Genomic DNA, 21,370 nt, shown 5'->3' with positions numbered 1-21,370 from the left:
GTTGACAGATATCTTACCAGAACCCCTAGATAATTCACTCGTAGCTAATCGTTTCAGTCATGCCCACCCAAAGACTATAAAACCACTTGACTGCGCATACAGTGCCCCGACGCTCGCCAAAAGTTAGTGATTTTGCGCGTACTATAAGGCTACGATCAGTACGATCCTTTAGTAGCGACCTTGAACTGACCAATAGTAGCCGCGGATTATGTCGCCCCCCCTGCCCGCAGCGGTGAGTCGTGTTCTTAGAAGAAATTGGCGAGTGCGCTCTCTAGTGGTTATTTACTTTATGTGCCCACCATACGTATTTGACCTATATGAAGGCGCCTAGCCTATCTGCATTATAGCATCTCTGCTCATTTTTCCTTACTCCGTGGTTACACTGGACACGCTTGACCCTTTAGGTTTCCATCAAATTGGAAGTGTTTAATATAAATCTCGGGTGTTAAGGGTTGTTAGTGCTTTTGTGTTAGGACAAGGTCGAGGTAATTGGTTCATACCTTTGTATGTGAGTTTTTAATAGTTCAATTTCTACGAGTTGAGTGGAGACATATTTTTGAGGAAAGACAGTATAACAATGATACACTTTTTTTAATCAATAATTTAAAAGAAGAAAATACTTATCTATACGGAATAAAAATTATAACAATATGCTTTATAAACTAAAAAATAAAAGTGAAAAGGCTTGGCTACTATAAGTATATAAAGTTAGTAGTATATAATGCTTTATATACTTGAATTAAAAAATATACATAAATTAAGTATTAAGTATCCATAAAAATTTAAACTAAGGTTTTTCTTGTAGTTGATTAATACAACTCAATGGATTGAAGGGCTGATATAATACATTTTTCAGTCAGTAAAGTATATAATATCCCTAGATAAATTAGAACCTAGACAGACAGACAATGATAAGTACAAGAACATAAGGAAGGCGACGGCGTATGAATACAAATCTAACTCATTACTATATGCTGTAGTAAACAGAAAGCATTTGTAGTAAGAATTGTAATAGAATACTATTATCATAGACGTAACCTTGGAAGAAAATTGACGATAGAGATCCACAAAGAAAATAGATATTATACGTTAATTGAATGACCTGGAATCGACCCCACGCATTTTTATCTTTTACCATCAGGGCTATACTGATTACTTTCTCAGCTAAGTATGTGTAAAGGTAGCATCCCTTGTAATTAATTTCTCTGATGTACAAAAATGTAAACATAAACAAAACCTTACCCAGAATATTAAAAAATATATCATTTTTAAAGCATCACCAAACACCATTTGATCCCAAAACACTTAAGATCCTATAAATTGGATTCAGAACGGTAATAGCAAAATGATTTATTTAGGCAAACCTTCAGAATAACGCGACCCTATAAATGTATTTAACTGAATCAATTTAACTATATCGATTCCTATCTTCGATGTTTAAATTTAGAACGTTTGTTTGGTAAACTGCGGTTGTTGATGTTAACGATACAAACGTAAACTAGCGTGCAGTTTAGAACTATTGTTCTTGAAGATATTCTGAAATACCAACATGTATTATAACTGAAATGTGCTTGTTATCATCACTCATTGTCAAACTTATGTGATAAATTATCAATTTTCCGTTAACAATTGAAAATCGATGCGTTTTATCTTATCTCTTGACGGGGCACTTTTCGCGCCTGTTTCAATGAGATAACAAAAAGTTAGATGAAATATGGTTCAGTTTCAAAATATTTCTAAATCGACTTACCAAACAAACAAAGAATTAGCTGATCAGCTGTTTCAATCCGCTTTTCTCACATAACACTTATTCAATTCTCATCAAAACACTGGTATAGTAAAACCTTAATATGAAAATGATACAGGCACAAAAGAAAATTCAAAAACCAAACATCTCATCTCATCAACCAAAAAGTTTACAACTCACTCTCAGAAAAAAAAGAAAACTCCTATTTCAAAATCCACCATTAAACTACAAACGTCAAATAGAACTGTCAAACCATTTTCGAATTAAGATTTTCGCAGCGTCATACTTGTTATGAAAACTGCGATGTATTTTTGTTTTCGTGACGTCACAAGACGGGATGGCTTGCGTCCTCTCTGCGCGGAACCCGCGGTCATACTGAAGTCTGAAAGCTTCGCTCCCAGGGATACATATCAATATACGTATGAGAGACCGCTTAGCAGACTTTTTAAAACTATTTCAGCTTTTTTCAGCGTGAAATCAATTGAGAATCTGAATTGGAAAAGTTGTTAATTAAATCGTTGCTGAAATGCAAAAAGCTTTGACTATTTTTCTGTACTGCACTGTAAATATTTTTTATCAATGGAATGTTTGTATGTATAGGGTTTATTTGAACAGTTTTGAACCTTTTTTCTGCCTGTATAGCTGTTGAATTTTTCGGTATTTACTCAAACTAAATTAAGTTCGTAGTTTGTTTTGGTTTTGCGGTTTCAAAACATAGTTCGCCTTTTCTACGGTAACAGGAATATGTAGTTTATATTTCTTATTTACTTTTATCCAGGTACTGCAATGAATGCATTGTGTACACGAGTCAAATGACTTGCTAGTTATGATTAGATATTTTTCAATAATAACAAGCAAACATAAGTGGTTTTTGATTGTAAGTACTTATTTTAGCACCTGAAACATGTTACAAATTGCATGCCTTTCTATCCTAACAGTTATCTGAGCAAATCAGATTACTAGAATTTCTTGAAATCGCGTAACAATTATGCACATCAATCATTTGTTATTGCTCTTCTACTAGGCGTTCTTCATTCAATCAAAACTTAATGTGGCTTAATATAATTACACGTAATTCTTGAATTTGGAGATGAAGTTCATAAAGTAGATGAATTCAGAAGGTTCTCTAAACATTCGACCTTATAAAGGTAATATCACGTAAGAAGGAAAGATAGCGGAGATGCCATAAGGAAGATAGATTAGGCGCCTTCGTGTAGGTCAAGCATACGGTAGACATTCGAATCAAGTTCCTTTTCAAATCAAAACTAATCTGTCAAAGTTTGATCTTGATTGATTCTTGGTTTTATTTTGAAAATAATGGGCGGGTTCCATAGAAGGCATGTAAGGGCAGAGCTGATTGCGTTCCTCGTTTCCCGACCATATGCTTTTGGCGCGTTACTTTCTTAGGTGATATTGCGGTATGACATCTCAGCTAGTCGTTTGGTTCTCCGTGCATACTCCTTACAAAAAAGTCATCTAAGAGATCAGACCTTCTAACATTTTTGTATGTTGACATAAAACTGATTAGATCGTTTAGATTTTCGATGAGATGAGATAAGATTCTCTTGATAAAGTTAAACGAATTGTTTCGCGCCATTTACCTCGTGTGTTAGTTTTATTGAACTAATCTCGTGAATAGTTAGATTTTGAGTTTGTTAAAGTGTGAGAACATGATTTGGTTTTATTAGTTTTAAGTAGAGTGTTTTCAATAAAGGAGTTATTTACTAGGTTTTTAAAGGTGTTTTCTCATAAATCGGTTATGTAACCTAAATAATTATTCAAATTGAATTGAAATAATTGCCCAAATAAATAAACTCTTTCCACCTTATTACAAAACGTGGTTTTAAGAAGTACACGCTTTAGTAATAGGTTTAGTCCACTAACTTTGTTCGGGACGATGGTTTAAACCTTTTTTAAAACCAGGTTTTATAATAAGGTGGATTAACTATAATCCTTATAAATATAGTGTGAAATATGACTAGTGTGAAACCGCTGTAAAACAGCGTGAAACAACCAGCAATAAATAAAACAACAAATTTTTCAAAGATTTTAACATTTCCAAGCAGAAAACTTGTGCCATAACATTACCATACATTACAAGTTAATGTAAAAATGTAAGTTACTGCGTCGTTACTTTACATTAACCGTGGTTTAGTGCCAAACTTAACTGAGACGTTGCACAGTTAAATGGTGTATGACAAGAGAACGGAGTTGCCAAATGTATTGTTTTCAGTTGCGTAACGAAAATTGTGATGACGGTCAGTAGAAAAGAAACTTAAAAAATATCTTTTTTCAAAGTGCCTAGCAAAGTAAAGGATCAGAATTTCTGAACAAGACAAATGCTTTACTTTTAAAAAGAAGATGAATACTCTGGTATGTTATCGATGACACGTATTAGCAGTTTTGAAAATTCTGATTTGTTCAGCTACTTTTGATACTGTCTCTATGAATATATGTGGGTACAAAAGGCTTTTAAAGCTAAGAAGCAACGAAAAGAAAGATCTTAAAACGAATTCAGTTTATTTTCAAACTTTTATAAGAATATAAAAATAAACTTATTCACCATTTACAGCCGATTTCTATAAAATTAACACAAAACTACTCAGGCTTTTATTTTTAACTGTAAAATGAGTTTTCATAGCATAGCACAACATAAGGCTGAATTTTCTATTTAACCTACTTCATATTTTGCGCTACGGAATATCAGCCTTATCAACTTCAATCGCCAGCAACGCTACGGCGTAGCGGTGCCTCGTAGCGCTATCTACGAACTTGTCGTCCGCAAGTCCAGGCTAATAGATTTTTCGTAGCATTCATGCAATTATTTTTGGGGTCATGATTTTAATATTACATAGTAGATTATTTAGTAGAGCAGTTTAAGAAAATAGCAAAGTTTTCTTTGAATCATCCTCCGAGCCTTTTTCCCAACTATGTTGGAGTCGGCTTCCAGCAAAGTTTTCATTGAAATAAATACAGTTTCTAGACATTCAGCTTATCTCGAATACCTAAACGTTTCAGAAAAGGGAAATTGATTTTAAAATCTTATCTGTAAAATTGATGCTCCCAAATTGTTCATTCGTGCAGTTACAATTTAAAACAGATTAAAGCAATTTTTATCAAAATGGATGATTTATACATCCTAGGTAGGTACATTTTTTCCGATCAAATTAAAATATTCGAATATTCGAGACAATTAAATAACATGCTACGAACTTGATAGAAACATGGACACACGTTTATTTTTATTTTCAAGAAGTCATTCAACCTTCTTTTGTATGGGGATTAAAAAAGGTTCGATGCAGCTAAAGATAAATAAAATTCAATAAGCCGTATCTTCACAAATCAGGCTGATACTAAAGCCTGATTATATTTTACTACCATAAATTCGTCACACAAGACGCTTTGTCAGCACTTTGTATTATCTTTAACTTGGATTATTGAAACAACTGGAACTGCTGTGAGCACAAATCTTTATGCAACAGTACTACCGTTTACGAGCGGTACAATAAATCCCACCCTCTACGGGGCATCTTCAGGAGATGTTGTTCGGAAAAATGACAAGACTCGTTGACATTTTTCAAATATTTTATGCCATGGGTTTCTTCAAAGTAACTGATTCTGATTCCATAATTTAACAACAAATACTGATAGCTCACTCATAAATTTTTAATCACAAACCTGACACACACATGCACATACAAGTACGGCTGGCGGTCGCATCCTTTGGCAGAGGGAAGGCAACTCCAGATGTTTAAATGCTCTAGGATCTAAAACGACCTTCTTGAGTCAATGACCGATTAGTGGCTTTTAATGTCTACGCGAAAGAAACTTATCTGGGAGGATCTTTTTATTTGATGTCTTTGAATACTACAATGACTTGCAATGGATCTGGACAATGCTTATTTATACATATACTTTTAATAAAAATATAAACTTTACCAATTCTTACTTATAAATCTGTCTGTCTGTTATGTCTATGGAGAACAAAATATTTTCTTACTTGCTATATTTTCTCTTCCGTGGTCATGCCTAACTTTTACAACGTTAATAATCCATTAAGATCAATATCTGCCGCAATCGGCTATTTTCTCTAAAGAAATAAGCCAGCTTCGCAGTACATACTAAAGACACACTCCCTAATTCCTTCACTCTCATAGTCCGAGCAGAGAGCAATCCGACATAACCGAAGAGGGATCATAAATGTCGGCTCTGCAAGGTTAGAAGACCTAATAAACAGCATTGAAACAAACAAAATGACACAACATAAAGTTCGGAAAACTGTACTACATACACAAAAGCGCACGCAACAAAACAAAACACGATCACTATTGTCGTCGTACTAAGCATTGTTTTACACTGCAGAGTTTGCGCGAAACTCTATGAAATACGTCTATGGACAATAACTGGTATGCTGTTTGTTGGCTGTGGAAGTTGGCGCCGGAATTCCGCAAAAACGGTGACTGCCTTTTTGAAAAGAAGGCTGTGATGTACCTTTTTGTTCTTTTTATGTACTTATGTCTTAATATCCGCAATACCAGAAAGTTAAACTTTCGAACCTCGAGTTAGTGAGAAGCGATTTATTTATTAAACTTTATGCACATTTTGCGTAATGGCGGACATAGCGCCTTAGGCGTTTTCTCCCAGTCTACCTTTGGGTGGTGGGGAAATAGTTTAACTACTTAAATCTGAATTTGACAATATTTTCTTATTGAATATGTATACAAATAAAGCTTTATAGAGTTAACATAAAAAATGGTATTTTAAGTTACAGTCAAAAACGAATTATAATAATTTGAGTTAACCCAACATACTTTAAGCTCCCGAACTTCAGACAAACTCGTGAGCAGCTTTCCCTTATAAATATCAAATAAATAAACTATGCAATAGGAAAAACTTCAATAGCATTGTACGACAAAGGACGTGAGAATATAAAGAATCCTTTATACCATTAGTTGGAGCGTTTTATTTATGATAGCGATAACAAACATACACCCCGACGCTTCTACAATTTATACTGGGGAAGAAATATCGTATTATTCCTTTATTCTTTAAGTTCAGTATCTATTGGGAGTCAATGTTTATTGGTAGTATCATTTTATAGAGGAACAAGCTGTTTTCCTGCGGTTTCACTCGCGTCTTGTGAGAACTAATGCCTGTACCGGATAAAATATAGCCCATGTTAATCACAGATAAGCTTGTAGCTTTCTAATGGTGAAAGAACTTTTAAAATTCCTCTTTATACTATAGGTATAGACAAGCTATTTTACCGCGGTTTCACTCGCGTCCAATGGGAACTAATACCTGTACCCGGATAAAATATATCCAATGTTACTCGGGGATAATGTAGCTTCCCAAAACGGTGAAAGAATTTTTCAAACCAGTTCGGTAGTTTTGGAGCCTGGAGGTATAAACTCCCCACTAGATGAACGGACGATCTTGCCAAGGTCGCCGGGAAGCAATGGATGGAGGTTGCTGAAGACCGAGCTAATTGGTGAAGCTTTAAGATGGCATTTGTCCAGCAGTGGACGCCTTTCGGCTGACACGACGACGGGTATAAACAAACAAAAAATGTTTTTTCTTTATAAAAGTATAGAGCAGCGATAACAAACACCTCGACGCTTCTACAATTTATACTCCAAAGAAATATCGTATTGTTCCTCTATATTCTTTAAGTTCAGTATCTATTGAGAGTCAATGTTTATTGGTAGTAATAATTTAGGTATATACTTGGAAGAATGTAAAATTGTTCCGTGGTATGATTATCGGAAATTATCTGAAATGCTGTTTTGTTTTGTCTCATTGTTTCTATTTTGGGGGACATATGTACTAAAATGTGGTTTGTAATTGAGTAACTATTGGACAATAAACTATCTAAAATAAATAATTATTTGTCCAATGAAAACTAAAATGAAACTTAATAATATGTAATTTTGATTAATTTCATTGTATCAAATACATCAACAATTTTGTGCCGAAATCATTTTAATAGTCTATTTCAAGAGCATTATGTTTTAGACTCATGAAACTCTAAAATACTAATAATTAATTAATTGAAATGTTTCATTCGTAATAACTGGCCTTGTTAACATGACATATATCACTTTAATACACTCATTATCGAAATTGGTTTATGCAATATTGGTCATCATATTACCTCATTAACATTTACTAAAATAAAGAGTTTAAAATTATGATAAGTACTAATTGGACTGATATATCGAAATATTTGATTTAGACAAAGCTTATTATCAGCCTCTTTATCATATTGGCACACGCAGGCTACTCTCACACAGAAGGATTGAGCGTAAAATATCATGGTGGCTTAATGGGTAAAACACCAACCTCTCAAATATTTGGTTTTGTTTGGTTGAGTTTGGTTTCGATTTCAGGTCAGCCAACCAACTACCTTTTAAGTATATCTTGAACACCAATGGATGATAAAAGTTGAAATTAAAAATTTTTAGCTATATCACAAAACACCTCAATTAATCTAGAGAGCAAGCAAGTATCAGTGCACCAACGCATTTAAAAATTATTTTGCATCTAACAAGATTGAAAAAAGTGCTAATTAAAATATTCACTTCATTGATTAAACAACTGCTAACAGGATATTCTAATTGAAAGAAAAAATAAGGGAAAAAAGCTACTAGATTGTGAAAGAAAAATGAAATAAAATCTCTTTCTAATTAACATCGTACCCTGCAGTGTCGTGAAGAGGTTGACAAAAGAAAAACGTCGTATGTTCCTGTTGTTTATCATTCAGATACGTCTTTTTACCTTTCGTGCATAGGTTTTCTTTGATTTGTATGTAAATAGATTAGAACTGCGGATAAATGAAATATTATTATTTCAAGGAAACATATGATTAGAGATTACATGTTTGAGGTTTGGATCACGTACTTATTGTTTATGAATATTATTATAATTTCTTTAGAACTATAAGAAACTGTATAGCTATCTTATGTATCTAGAGGCAACGAAAGCTAGGCTACATACCTTCTTCACTATTTCAGTGCATACGATGCCATGGTAGAAACTTATACCTATGTAACTAGAATCTTTTCAAAATAAAACTTAAACGTACAAATAAAAAAAAACACCATCTAGAATACAGAGCATTTTCATTTATCTTTGCAAAATGAGCTAAAACAAACCCGAAGCTTTACAAGGTTGCTAACGTCATCAACCCTCAACTGCAGTCGCTGCACTTTTATACCTTAACCCTTCTTCCCTGGTATCTCAGTCTCCACACAATATATTTACATAAGCACAGCGGGCCGCAGGTTGGAGCAATTTCTCGCTCGATAGGACATCCGCATCCCGTGTACATTGCGGTTGCTAATCCTCGACGTCCGTGCCGCGGTATCTGACCTCAATTTCATGGTAATGGCACTATAACTAGATAAAATTTACCTACTATTTACATATGTATTTTAGGAATTATTATAATCAGGTATGGTATGTTCTTACAAACTAGGCCACCACGACGGTAAGGTAGAGAGGTAAAAAATTCGATTCGATTCTAGGTCCGGTAAGTACCAATGCAACTTTTCTAAATTTGTATGTACTTTCTAAGTATATCTTAGATACCAATGGCTGATAAAAAGGTGAAGGAAAACATCTTGAGGATACCTGGACTATATAGTCTGAAATCACCAACCCGCATTGAGCAAGCGTGGTGATTATGCTCAATCCTTCTCCGTGTGAGAGGAGGCCGCAGCCCAGCAGTAGGACGATAAAAAAAAGGCTGTAACAGTATGGTATGTACCCTTGATTGTCTTTAATTTTCTTGTCATCTTCTCTGTGGATTCGTGAACGGTTTGTTTGATATGGGAAAACGAGCCGACATGTCACCTGGTGAATTTTATTGTAATCTCCTGGTGTAATTTATTTTAATGAGCGTTTATCATCGCCCATAGACACCCGAGATGTCATATGGTTCTTGCTAATCGATCCATCTGCCAAGGCTATCAAGAAACATTTGCAATTAAATAGTAATCTTAATTATCACAGGTATACTTGTTCCAAACTAATATAGCTATGTCTTTTACTATCAGCAGCTTATACTTATAGTATAAAATGCTGGTACAATGTAAAATTGTAGTGTTAAGGTGTTTATCAATTATTAAGTCCATTAAGAGTAACACAATTTGAATCTGACCAATCTAAAATAATAAATCCTTCGTGCAGAAAAGGTTTCTTAATATAAAGTGATAACTTGAGCACTTCACAGCTACGATATAGATATCCGGGTGGCACGCGTCATTTGGTAATCCTCTCGCTTGCTTTACACGTCACAACTTATTCTTTTCTTTGAAGTTTTCCTTGTTGACGCTTGAGTTAACTTTCTTAGCTTGAGTGTCTCTTTATGTATGGGTAAAAATATTCCCATTGAATTCAGAGACAACTTGTCGAAACCTTTCAATGAGTGAAGTGAGCAACGCTCATATTTTAATTTGCTTCGATATCAATACTATTAAAATATTACTCATAGTTTTAATCAGCAAAACTGTAGAGAAAAACGCTGTGTTCAATATTAATTGATATAGTTTTTATTAAGTCTTCTTTGGATAATTTAATTGTGGAGTAGACCAAGACCCAAAAAGGATTGTAGAACCAACAAAAGTCTTTTTATCCCCGTGCCTGAATTGCTTATTCGGAAGATGAACTGTGAAACTGAAAGTACTGAAAGTGGTCGAGTTCTCAAGTATAGAACAATAAACATTGCTCATTTATTTCTGCGTTATAAGACTAGAAACTCTTTTATATATTAATAGCAATCGCTAGCAGACATAACGTAGTTGCAAGATTGTAATCGTTTTTAAACACTGTTGGATAGCTAGTTAATTGCATAGGGATACAGGAATGCTAGACTAGTTCTAATCTAGATTGCTATTTTCTATCTCTTGACTAAGAATTTCAAATGGCAGACAAATTAATGGGGCTTTTATAAAATGGCTGCTACCTACTGTTCATGAAAATATTTTTCTTTAAAACCCTTTTCTTGTATTATGAATCGTTTATCCTAATTGGATGCATATCTATAGCGAAGTATGGTAATTTTACTGCAGAAATAAATAGGTATGTTTAGGTACCTATCCCACACTGTTTGTTAATGAAAGTATAAAAATCATTAATTAAGAAGAACGGACTTTTAATCTAAATGAAAATATTTTTGCCCTTAGAATTTTAATAGTCACGTTTATCAAACTTTATTAACTAAATAACAAATCTCAAGAACGTACAAGCCCACGTGCCTTCCACTTCACACATAAGGGCTACGAGCATTCCAATAAGTGCCATCCACTTCACGAAATTCATCACGCTATACTCACCCTTACTACTAAGCCCTAAGGGTGAAAATTGCTTAAATAAATATATTCATGCCATCGTGAGTTCGAGTGCCTAGTGCGAGTGTACTCTCTCTCCAATTTTCACGGGTAATTGAAAGTCTTTGAACGTAAAGGTAGTTCTGATAACACTGTTAACAGCCTGATAGTATGAAGATAGGTCACGTGAGGATATTTTTTATGAAGGGTAACGAAAAATCATAGTAAAAGTAATGGCTGTACAAACATAAGTATGGAAAGGGATCCTTGTAAATATTTACGAGTGTTGGAATAAGGGATATCAATGTTAGGTGTTCAATTTTGTTAGACGACTATGGCCTGGGTCATAGAGCCTGAAAAGAGGCCGAAATATATGAAATAACTGCAGTGTTTATGTATGAAAAAATTAAGAATCTGCCTGTCATGGCCTATTTCTGGGAACATAAATATTTTTTAGGAACTTGGAATAAAACCTTTACAATTCGCCTCTTGTTAAAAACTCTGTTAAATTACTTTATCGATACAGTTACCGCATAAACGAGTTTTTTGCATCTCTTGCGCATACTGTGACAAATTGCGAAAGAAAGCGCTCCAGTTTTTTAATGCGGTGGCAATTTTCGACACTCTTGTCACCAGCTCCGATAGCCGTGATCGTCTAGTGGTTAGGACCCTACGTTGTGGCCGTAGTAACCCAGGTTCGAATCCTGGTCACGGCAGTGTACTCACTGTCGCGGCGGAGTTTAAGTTTTTGAGGTTTTTAGTGTATTTTAAAGTTAACTTGCAACGATTTCTGTAAAGTAAATGATGAAAATAGCAATTTTACAGAAATTACAATGATTATGGCCAGTTTCATCAGTTACTGATAAAGTCTCTGATAATCTATCATGAACTTATTCGACAGATATACTTATTCGACAGATATGCTTTTGGTTTTACAGGGCAATAGCATGCTGGCAGAAATTATAAGCAGCCTCTATCTGACAGATACCATTAATTATCAGATAATTAACTGACACTTTATCGGTAACCAGTGAAACCAGGTATGTTATTAAATAATACGATTAAGTCTGATTACGCTTCTTTTATCTAATTACAATTAATGAGATAATCACTAATTGAGACATACGATAAATATCGTACAGATAAACACACATAAAATGGAAGAAAATTGTAACTCTATATTTACATAGACTTTTGGAAACTGTCCAAGTGTGAATCAGGCAATCATGCAAATAGATTTTTTTCTTCTATAAGATAAAAGTTACGTTACGAGTTGCTGTACACATATACTTGAGCTTTCCTAAGAAGCAATTCGGAAGAAACGAAGTGGTAAACTGTTGTAAATATTAACGTTTTTTCCTATATTATGACGTCAACAAAAAACGAACATTAAATCACAGCCGTCTTTTCATATGATACCGTTGTAAATAAACCATAAAAGTTACTAAAGTAATCCCAATGTTTGCGACCTTTGACCTCAATACAAATCATGGAGGAAGGAAAGGTGAGCGGATATGCCATAAAAAAGATAGGTCAGGTCTTCTTGTAGGTCATGTACGGCAGGCGTGATCAGTTGCTAGAATTAATGTGGCGTTCCGCGTGCGGATTCCTTGTAAACAATCAAATCCTATCTGTCTAAGATTGGTATTGATTGATTGGAGATTTCATTTTGAATATAATGGATGGGTTGCGTAAAAGGACTAACCTAGTAACATTCCTCTTTCTCCGAACACCCGCATTTTGGCACCCTATTTACTTTCTTCGGGGATTTTGCACATGACATGTCCGCTACTCATTTTGTACTCCATGACACAAATATACGAATTTGGTCCTTTTACCCTCTTTGTGTAGAAATAAATAACGTTTTGGTAAGGACCAAGGTTTTGTTGAAGATAATATTTTCATTGTTCGGATTATCTCAGCTTTGGTATGTGGTTTAATTTGTCATGCTTGTGGATGATAATTTATTTTCTGTACCTAAAAGGTTTGCTACTTTATAATTTAATGTTATACTGATATTTTGTTTTCTGTTGTATTGCTGATAAACTGGGCCAGTAATAAGACACTTCAGAATATTTCATATCCGGGACAAGCAAGTTTTTTTGCAGATCGTGTTCCTAAGGGCTAATGCATAAACGAGGTACATATAACCTCATTGTGCCGAAATCTCACAAAGAAAAATTAACATCTAGCTTAGTGTCTTACAGACGGAAAATAATGAATTTCTTTTAAACAAAACTTTAAGCTGCTTTTAATTTGCTTACCATAAAAACAGTAACACCTAAAACACATCCCCAACTATAACAAACCTGAACATCTCTGACGTCACACTATTTACAACCTTTTTAATCAACAGAGACCATATATTTTTACGAGCACCATAAAGGTTGTATGCCACCGATACCTTTTTAATGGTGTTCGCTAATTACTACCATCAAACCATCAGTTTGCCTTTCACCTGGTAATCCCAGACTCGGTTATTGAGGCTATAAACTGTAAAACAGTAAAAATGCACTAACTCGTAGTACGGAACCCGTAGGTAGGTGGTAGTTAGAGCTGTTTTATTTGCGGAACCCTAATGGCTGTGTGATGGAGGATAGCCTTTCAATTACTGGTTTTATTTTCAAATGGCTTGTATGTGTGTAATGGAGGTGGTTTTTAATGTAGGGAAATAAAGTTTTTGTTTTGATGGTGTTGTGAGAGTAACTATTTGTTTTTCCTCCCATTTGAAATCTTACATTCAACGCATATAATATGCTGTCAATATAATAAAAGAGACCCTAAAACTATTAAAACCTAAAACTGCTTTGATGCATCACTACGGTATTCACGTTCATTTTGCTTTTGACGGGAATCGAGCCTAGGACCTTTCGTGTACGTTTGCAAACTACTGACTTGTAGGCTATTGGCACTTCAATTACAGCAGTATCAGGTACACAATTAATGAATGAACATTTTTGTCGAAGAATTTTGTAAGACCAACACCAAGTAGTGAAAGTGGTCTCGCTTCAGTGATTTTCAAGCAAAGAGATCGCAATTTTCGGCACTTCTGTCACCAGCTCCGACAGCCGTGATCGTCTAGTGGTTAGGACCCTACGTTGTGGCCGTAGTAACCCAGGTTCGAATCCTGGTCACGGCAGTGTACACACTGTCGCGGCGGAGCAAATCTTTTTACATTTTAATATTTTAATTTCGAAATGAATATTTATGTTGGATATTTGCACGGTTTTATGCCAGTTTCAATTAGGCCTCAATCCTAAGGGATTACAAGGGAACGTATGTGTAATTTAACGACCGCAAATATTTCATTTCAGTCTCGGGTAATTTTACATTGATAACTTTTATTGTTTTCAGATGATTCAATGTTGTAAGTGTGATACCAAGCTAGTTCCCTTGTAAGCAATGATATATTGTAGGATTAGAAAATTTGGAGAAACGCGTTAATTTCAGCTTATGATGAATTCGATATAGATCACCATTTCTTTCACACCTTTTTTTACAGCCCAAAGCTTAAAACAGTTTATGCCTCTCAGATTTAAATTGATTAATTATCTGACAACAAAAACATCTTGTGAAATAATTATTTTGCCATAGTTTCGTTGGCAACTGCGTATTTCAGGGTAGGTTCCTAATTTCCCAGAACTTTGTCTTGGGAGTGTCTCCTGCATAATTGCGGCTCCTTCATCAAACATTAACGCGGCTGTATTAATTCACTCAGTCCAATCTCCACAAATGCAAAACAAGGTCATTTACATATCCCACACATTATAATGTTTGCGGCCAAACCCACCCAACCTTTGTCAACAGACCCATATACCCATATAAAACATGGAGAAGGAAAGATAACGGAGATGCCATTAGGAAATTAGCGCCTTCTTATAGGTCAATGTAACGTATGGCAGGCGTGATCTGTCACTAGAACTCACGAGACGTTCAGGTTCCTTGTCAAATCAAAATCAATTTGTCAAAGGTTGGCCTTGATTGATTGGCAATTTTATTTTGAAAATAATGGGTGAGTTCTAAAGCAGGCGTATTAGGGTGGAGCTAGTAAAGTTCCTCGTCCCCCGAAAACCCGCATTTTGGCGCGATGCTTTCATAGGAGATTTTGCGTTATGACATCTCCGCTAGTCATTTTGTTCTCCGTAATATAGTACACGTATAGAAAGCTCTAGTTACATGGAAGCACGAACCGGGCTTAATTCACAATGTTTGTGACGTAGCCAATCACTTGATCAAATATTGGCCAACCTTATCGGTAACATCAATTTCAATATTTGAACTCGTAACCTTTATAATATTTTTCTATTACAAAAAATATAAATGAAATTGAAAGTTCTGTTTGTGATTTGAAAATAATATTTTTACGACAGGCATTTAAATGTTCATAAATTACTTTATCTAGATTATCAATTACTTTATCTGGTTTATCAATATAATCAACGTTTAATATCCCACATTCCATAATAGTATAGTAAATACACACCAAACCTTGCTGCTAGCTACAGCTTAATTAGGCATACTTACCGTCAGTTGCACAAAGCTCCATTAAAAGTTAAAGCTTCTTTATATCTATTGCTGACTCTTTCTTTGTCAAAAAGAAAAACAGTGTTAGCAATAGATCAAATGAAGCTTTAATTTTAATGGAGCTTTGTGCAACTGACGGTAATTGACGGAAGAAAATAAGGGCAATAAAAAACACCTACATATAAAATATTGTTTTTCTCAAAGAGTCTTTGCATAAAAACGTCACATCGTTACTGAATACGAACAAAATAAAATATGTATTTCTTTTCCATAGCTTTTGTTGAAGATCCTTTTCTTATATTATTTCTATGGGAGTTTTTATTGACGCGGAAAATTCGGATCCGAGCTCCATATTGGCTTCCTGTCTATTCATTCAGGTACGTAAATTGGAACATATACTTCTGACGTTATTATATGTATTTCTTGTTACATTCGTCATATTATATGTCGGTGGAGATGGTAGGAAATGAAGATGCTTTGCGATTTCTTTTGTCAAATGTTTTGAGATGGGTGCTTATATTGATTAGCGAAAATAATACTACATCAGCAGCGCGCTGTTTATCTTTTCTTACAGCGATTCGGTCCTTAAACAGAGATGAATTGATCAATGTAAATAAAGCCCAGTACATTAACTACCTATTAGTAGTGATTAGTGCTCAATCCTTCTCCGTGTGAGAGGAGGCCTGAACCCAACAGTGGGCCGATAAAAAGGCTGTAACAGTAACATTAACTATGTTCAAGGTTTGCTTCTTTTAAGACTGGATAACTGAGGAAGATTTATAGAAAGGATAGATTGAAAAAAGGTATAGATATTCATTCTAGCAAGACGTTGACTACGATGCTTTTCAATATATTTTACGGTTTTTTGCTCTCCAGTTGCAATGACCGTCCATTTAAGTCTCTTGCGCAAACTGTGACGAATTTTCAGTGAAAGTGTTGCATTTTAAGCGAAATAAAGCCTTACAATTCAGTGGTGTTACCACCAGCTCCGACAGCCGTGATCGTCTAGTGGTTAGGACCCTACGTTGTGGCCGTAGTAACCCAGGTTCGAATCCTGGTCACGGCAGTGTACACACTGTCGCGGCGGAGCAGATCTTTTTTAAATATTCAGATAATGCTCTTAAGCACAGTATTGCTCAACAGAACATATCAAAAGATAATTGTATTATGGGTTCCCTTTTTTAACGGAGTAGGGAAATCAAACAAGCAGGTCCTGGGGTCCGAAGCATATAAGGGAAGAGTTAAGGTTTTTATTAGTGTGATGAGCAATCGGTGAATGAGAACCCTACCAGCAAATTAAGATTATATAGTTGTATAATACTCGTATATAGAGATTATGTACTGCTTTTTAATAGTTAATTGAGTTAGAAAAGAACAAGGTACTTGGTCGTGTATCACAACCACTGCACAATGTCTTTGCCAACAGTTACCCTAAGCAGTATTTAAAGCCACCAATGGACTACAAATTGGTCTTCAAGTACAAGAAGTGTTACAATTACGTCTCTTAAACTCTTGCGCAAGCCGTTATTGCAAGTGAAAGTGCTCCAGTTTCCGAATAAAATGTTAAATTTCGGTATCACAGTCACCAGCTCCGACAGCCGTGATCGTCTAGTGGTTAGGACCCTACGTTGTGGCCGTAGTAACCCAGGTTCGAATCCTGGTCACGGCAGTGTACTCACTGTCGCGGCGGAGCAGATTTTTTTGCTACGACGCCGCCGGCTACGCCGGCTACGGCGTAGCTAGATGTCCTCGGAGTTTGTAACCGTCCTGAATTTTGTTTCTTAACTCATTGATATTAGAACCTCGTTTTACAGGTTTATTTAATTATGTGAAATATATTTAAAAAAGAATATTATTTAAAACTTTTTCTCGTCGTAAAGACCAATAAATTCCAAGCAATTATAACCTAGTAATTAAACCATAATTCTATTCAATTCTTCTAATTCTTACTGAAAAGCCTGTTTTTTTCTAAAACATCCAAGAAACAAACAACCTCTTTTCTGCGCTACACAGGATGCAGCATATACTTAACAATTTCCTAAAATAAACGCTAAAAGTATAAAACTTTAAAAGCTTTCCACTCTGCTAGGATCAACGGTTTAACTAGATAAGCGGAGGCAGCAAGATTGTCGCATAATGTTTAATGCTAACTTTTAGTATAAAGAGATTTTTAATCCCACCACTTTGTGTCTGTAAGTTCTGTGGTCTTGTAAGTTATAGTTTAAAGGCAGTTTGTGGTTAATTTGAAGCCACCCTTAATGGTATAGTGGGTAATTTATTTAGCAGCTATGTAACTAATTTAGAAATGTAATAATGATTTATTTATTTTTGTAAGGAACACGATTTTAATATACAGATTGCATTACTCGATTTATACATTACAAACTGATCCCTGCGGCTTCACGCGCGTTCCTGTGAGACCTGCTTCCTTTACCCTGATAAAAAGTAATTGGCGTGTGCCAATTCTCAGGCTCTAAACTCTAGTTTATTTTTGTACCAATATAATTCGGTTAAATGTGATTTAGGTGTAATAGTGTGACACACAGACGCAGTTTTTTACAACACAATTATACCCTACACTTATTTATGAAGTAATGCCTTTACCTTTTGTAAAATAAGTAGGTAATACTACTATATTAAATCAGTTACAAAATAATATCTCAAGCCCGTTAGCCGTCTTAAAGTTCACTGGAGAGCGATCCGTCTTCCATTTCTATACAAGTTGAACTAACTTAAATTACTTACTATCTTGTAGATAATCTATTGGACGTAGAAGTATACTGTTGAAACGCCTACACCAGATAGTTTGTAGAAGTTTCTGTGAAATGAAGACATCCTCTTCTTTATTATTTGTATATCATTGTTAAAGGAAAATATCTGGTCAGCGTTCCTCGATATTTATTTGCCTAGCCTTTCCACACGACGGTTATGATCGGCTTTCAGTCTGACTAGACTGGTTTTTACATGGAGCGTTAGCCTATCTGACCTCCTCTAGCCACTTAGGAGGACAATCCGATACTCCTAAGTATTTGCATCATCTATAGAAGATAAGTGTAGAATTATTCGAATATCTGAATAAAGTTAACTTTAATATACATTCCGAGCAAAAAATTAAAACTATAAATTTTGCTCTGTAACTATCTACATCCTCCTTAATATAATTTACCAAACCAGAGCTAAAAAACTAAACATAATTTTCTACCCAAATTCCCTATAAACAGAATATTAATTAATTCGAGCGTTTACCTCATAATCCGACAATTTAGTCAGACACCTAATTACTTCGTTATAAGTAAATTATTTTGTCGACGGCACGGGGGCTTTGTTTAGGAGCATAAAAACGTTAATTAGTTGGCTGGTTAATTACTTTACGAGGTATCAGAGAGGTTTATGATATTTTACAGGATTTGCACGCACGTTTAAATAAGTTATCGAGGAAAGTTTTTTTTATAATTTAACTAGCGTTTCTCCGCAGTTCCATACGCGTCCCAGAGATGATTACCGGACACAGATAAAAAGTAGATTAGACTCTCTAGACTATCTGGGTTCCAAAATTGTATTTAAATTAATTCCGTAGTTATGTAAATGCTGGACAGACAGACAAAGCTACTTCCACGTTTATAACATTAGTAAGAATTTTTAAACTTGAAATTTTCGACATCAAGAAACTACTTAAAACCAATAAACAAATCTAACTTATACCCGACGTTAGGTCAAGACCTCTATATATTTTTCCTTAAAATTCGTTTAACAATTTTTGCGAGATAATGTTACAAAGAAACTCACATCCTACGCATTTATAAATCTGAAAATTTTACACAAACATTGTTTGAAAGGGATGAGATGTATTGGTCTACAAGGGTTTCGATGTTTTTATAAGATAGTCTTTGTTTTTATAAATTAGACTTTGTTCCTTCATTTTCCAGTTAGCTGTTAGAGATTTCTGACTCAAGTTTATTTATTATGTTTTCGTACTGAGACAGACAGACAATTCTGTTCGTTTATTAGTTTTCCTGATAAAAATACTTTCATATCGTAAGAATGGTGATTATAAGTTTGTTATAACAAACTGATTAACAAATTAAAAAATGCAATGCCTACCTGAACAACTTATTATTATGTATTACTTATTAGTAACATGATAATAAAGTCATTCTTTTCATTTAAAAAATATATCACCGTACAACTAAACTAAACCTAAAAATAGATTTTTTGTTCTGCACGATTTGAAATTCCAAACGAAGCTATTTAGATGAAATGAAAAAAGCTGCCATGAATTAACACATTCAGCTATTTTATTGTAAGCATTTTCAGCTATTTTAGCACGTGCTGGTTTAAATGCATTTTAAACCAGATTTTGCAGCTTTATTTATAGGTTTCCAAATATTAAAGAAAAACTTTTAAGCCCCCTTGATTTACAGGATTCTTAAAACCTTGTAATCATATACTATGTGGTATAATATTATACAAATCTAATATGATATTCGTAATTGTTTTTGTTTGTTTGTAACCTAAAATTTTGTACTCCAAAACTGCTGAACCGATTTTTAAAAATAGTTCACTATTAGAAAGCAACACTAATCCTGGAGTACATTTTTCCGGTACCAGTTCACCAAGCAGGGAAAACAGCTAGGATACTCAAAATATGTGTCTACATACAAAGAGCTCCTATTAAAAAATTACCGAAGTAGGTACATATATTTCTGAGCGTAGTTCTGAACCAAATCGCATAATTGTACATACTCATTAACTATGGCTTTGATCAAGTGAGCCATCATTGTCGTGTATAAAGTGCCTGCCAACTACAGCCGAGCATGAGCTTGAGTTAATCAATGGAGTTGGAACATTATCGCCGCAAAGTGCGTTACGTTGCAATGCGATACGGTGTAGGCGGTTAGCTTTTGTGTGTCAATGTGTTATTGTCGTGTTGTTTTACTAGAAAATAATTTGGGAATAAATATACGAATACAATTATAAAGGAATGTGTTTTTGATTCGCTTCTTGTAAAAGCACTGGTATACAGCTAAATCCGGTTAGACTGGAAGAAGATAGTTGGGAAAAAGGCTCGGCGGATGATGAGGAATGTGTTTTTGACTTTGATTTTGACCATGGCATTTTTTTACCAATTACAAAATACCTACATACATAACATTACATCAACAACAAAATATTCTTTAACTACAATTTCAAGCGTATTCTTATCATTGATACTCAACTTTGCTATGACTAAACGTGCAGGCGTCGCAATCTCCTTCACGTTGCAGTATAATTTACTGCAGGCGCTGACATTCTGCGCTCTAGTGCTCTTACGACAGACGACAGAATCCTGATATCGTATCGGATCTCTTCTAATTGGGATTTGTAAAAAGTGAGAAAAACTTACGTTTGTATTTTCCTGGTATTTTGGTGGAAAAGGTCTTGGCAAACAGTTACACGGAATTCGATGTTCTTAACTGTTGTAAATTAACAATTCTGATACTGTTTCATAATAATACCTTTTCGTATAATTTTTTTTCAATTGTACTAGTTTACGTTTCTGTGTTTACTAAACATGTATAGTAATTAATCTGAAAGATTTAAAACTTTCGCGTCTTGTAGGTACCTACACCTGTTTATATACAATAGGGATTTACTCGCGATAGTAGTACAATTATATTTTTTCTTTACAATTTACAATAGTATAATTATTTAATTAGCTTTATATTGTCTTCTTAGTTATAAAGTTTACGCGAATATTGAAGAAATAAAATAAAATTAAAGGCAAAAATAC

General features: G+C 34.5%; 1 protein-coding gene and 4 non-coding genes across 5 annotated transcripts in view; 4 read left to right on the top strand and 1 right to left on the bottom strand.

Annotated features, from left to right (window-relative positions):
* LOC110377545 (galanin receptor type 3) overlaps positions 1–2,110 on the bottom strand; it is an 86,082-nt gene extending 83,972 nt beyond the window's left edge. The window contains exon 1 of the mRNA XM_064043370.1: positions 1,751–2,110. The gene's annotated coding sequence lies outside the window, so the exon portion shown is untranslated. The remainder of the gene's footprint in view (positions 1–1,750) is intronic.
* A 9,610-nt stretch (positions 2,111–11,720) lies between these two features.
* Trnah-gug (transfer RNA histidin (anticodon GUG)) lies at positions 11,721–11,792 on the top strand. Its single transcript has one exon. It is a non-coding gene; the product is annotated as a tRNA-His (tRNA).
* Positions 11,793–14,143: 2,351 nt separating this feature from the next.
* Positions 14,144–14,215, top strand: Trnah-gug (transfer RNA histidin (anticodon GUG)). The gene has a single exon. It is a non-coding gene; the product is annotated as a tRNA-His (tRNA).
* A 2,379-nt stretch (positions 14,216–16,594) lies between these two features.
* Positions 16,595–16,666, top strand: Trnah-gug (transfer RNA histidin (anticodon GUG)). The gene has a single exon. It is a non-coding gene; the product is annotated as a tRNA-His (tRNA).
* A 531-nt stretch (positions 16,667–17,197) lies between these two features.
* Positions 17,198–17,269, top strand: Trnah-gug (transfer RNA histidin (anticodon GUG)). Its single transcript has one exon. It is a non-coding gene; the product is annotated as a tRNA-His (tRNA).
* The last annotated feature ends 4,101 nt before the right edge of the window (positions 17,270–21,370 follow it).

Source organism: Helicoverpa armigera, chromosome 3 (genome assembly GCF_030705265.1).
Source record: "Helicoverpa armigera isolate CAAS_96S chromosome 3, ASM3070526v1, whole genome shotgun sequence".
Classification (NCBI taxonomy): Eukaryota; Metazoa; Arthropoda; class Insecta; order Lepidoptera; family Noctuidae; genus Helicoverpa; species Helicoverpa armigera.
This window is presented reverse-complemented; position numbering and strand designations above follow the sequence as displayed.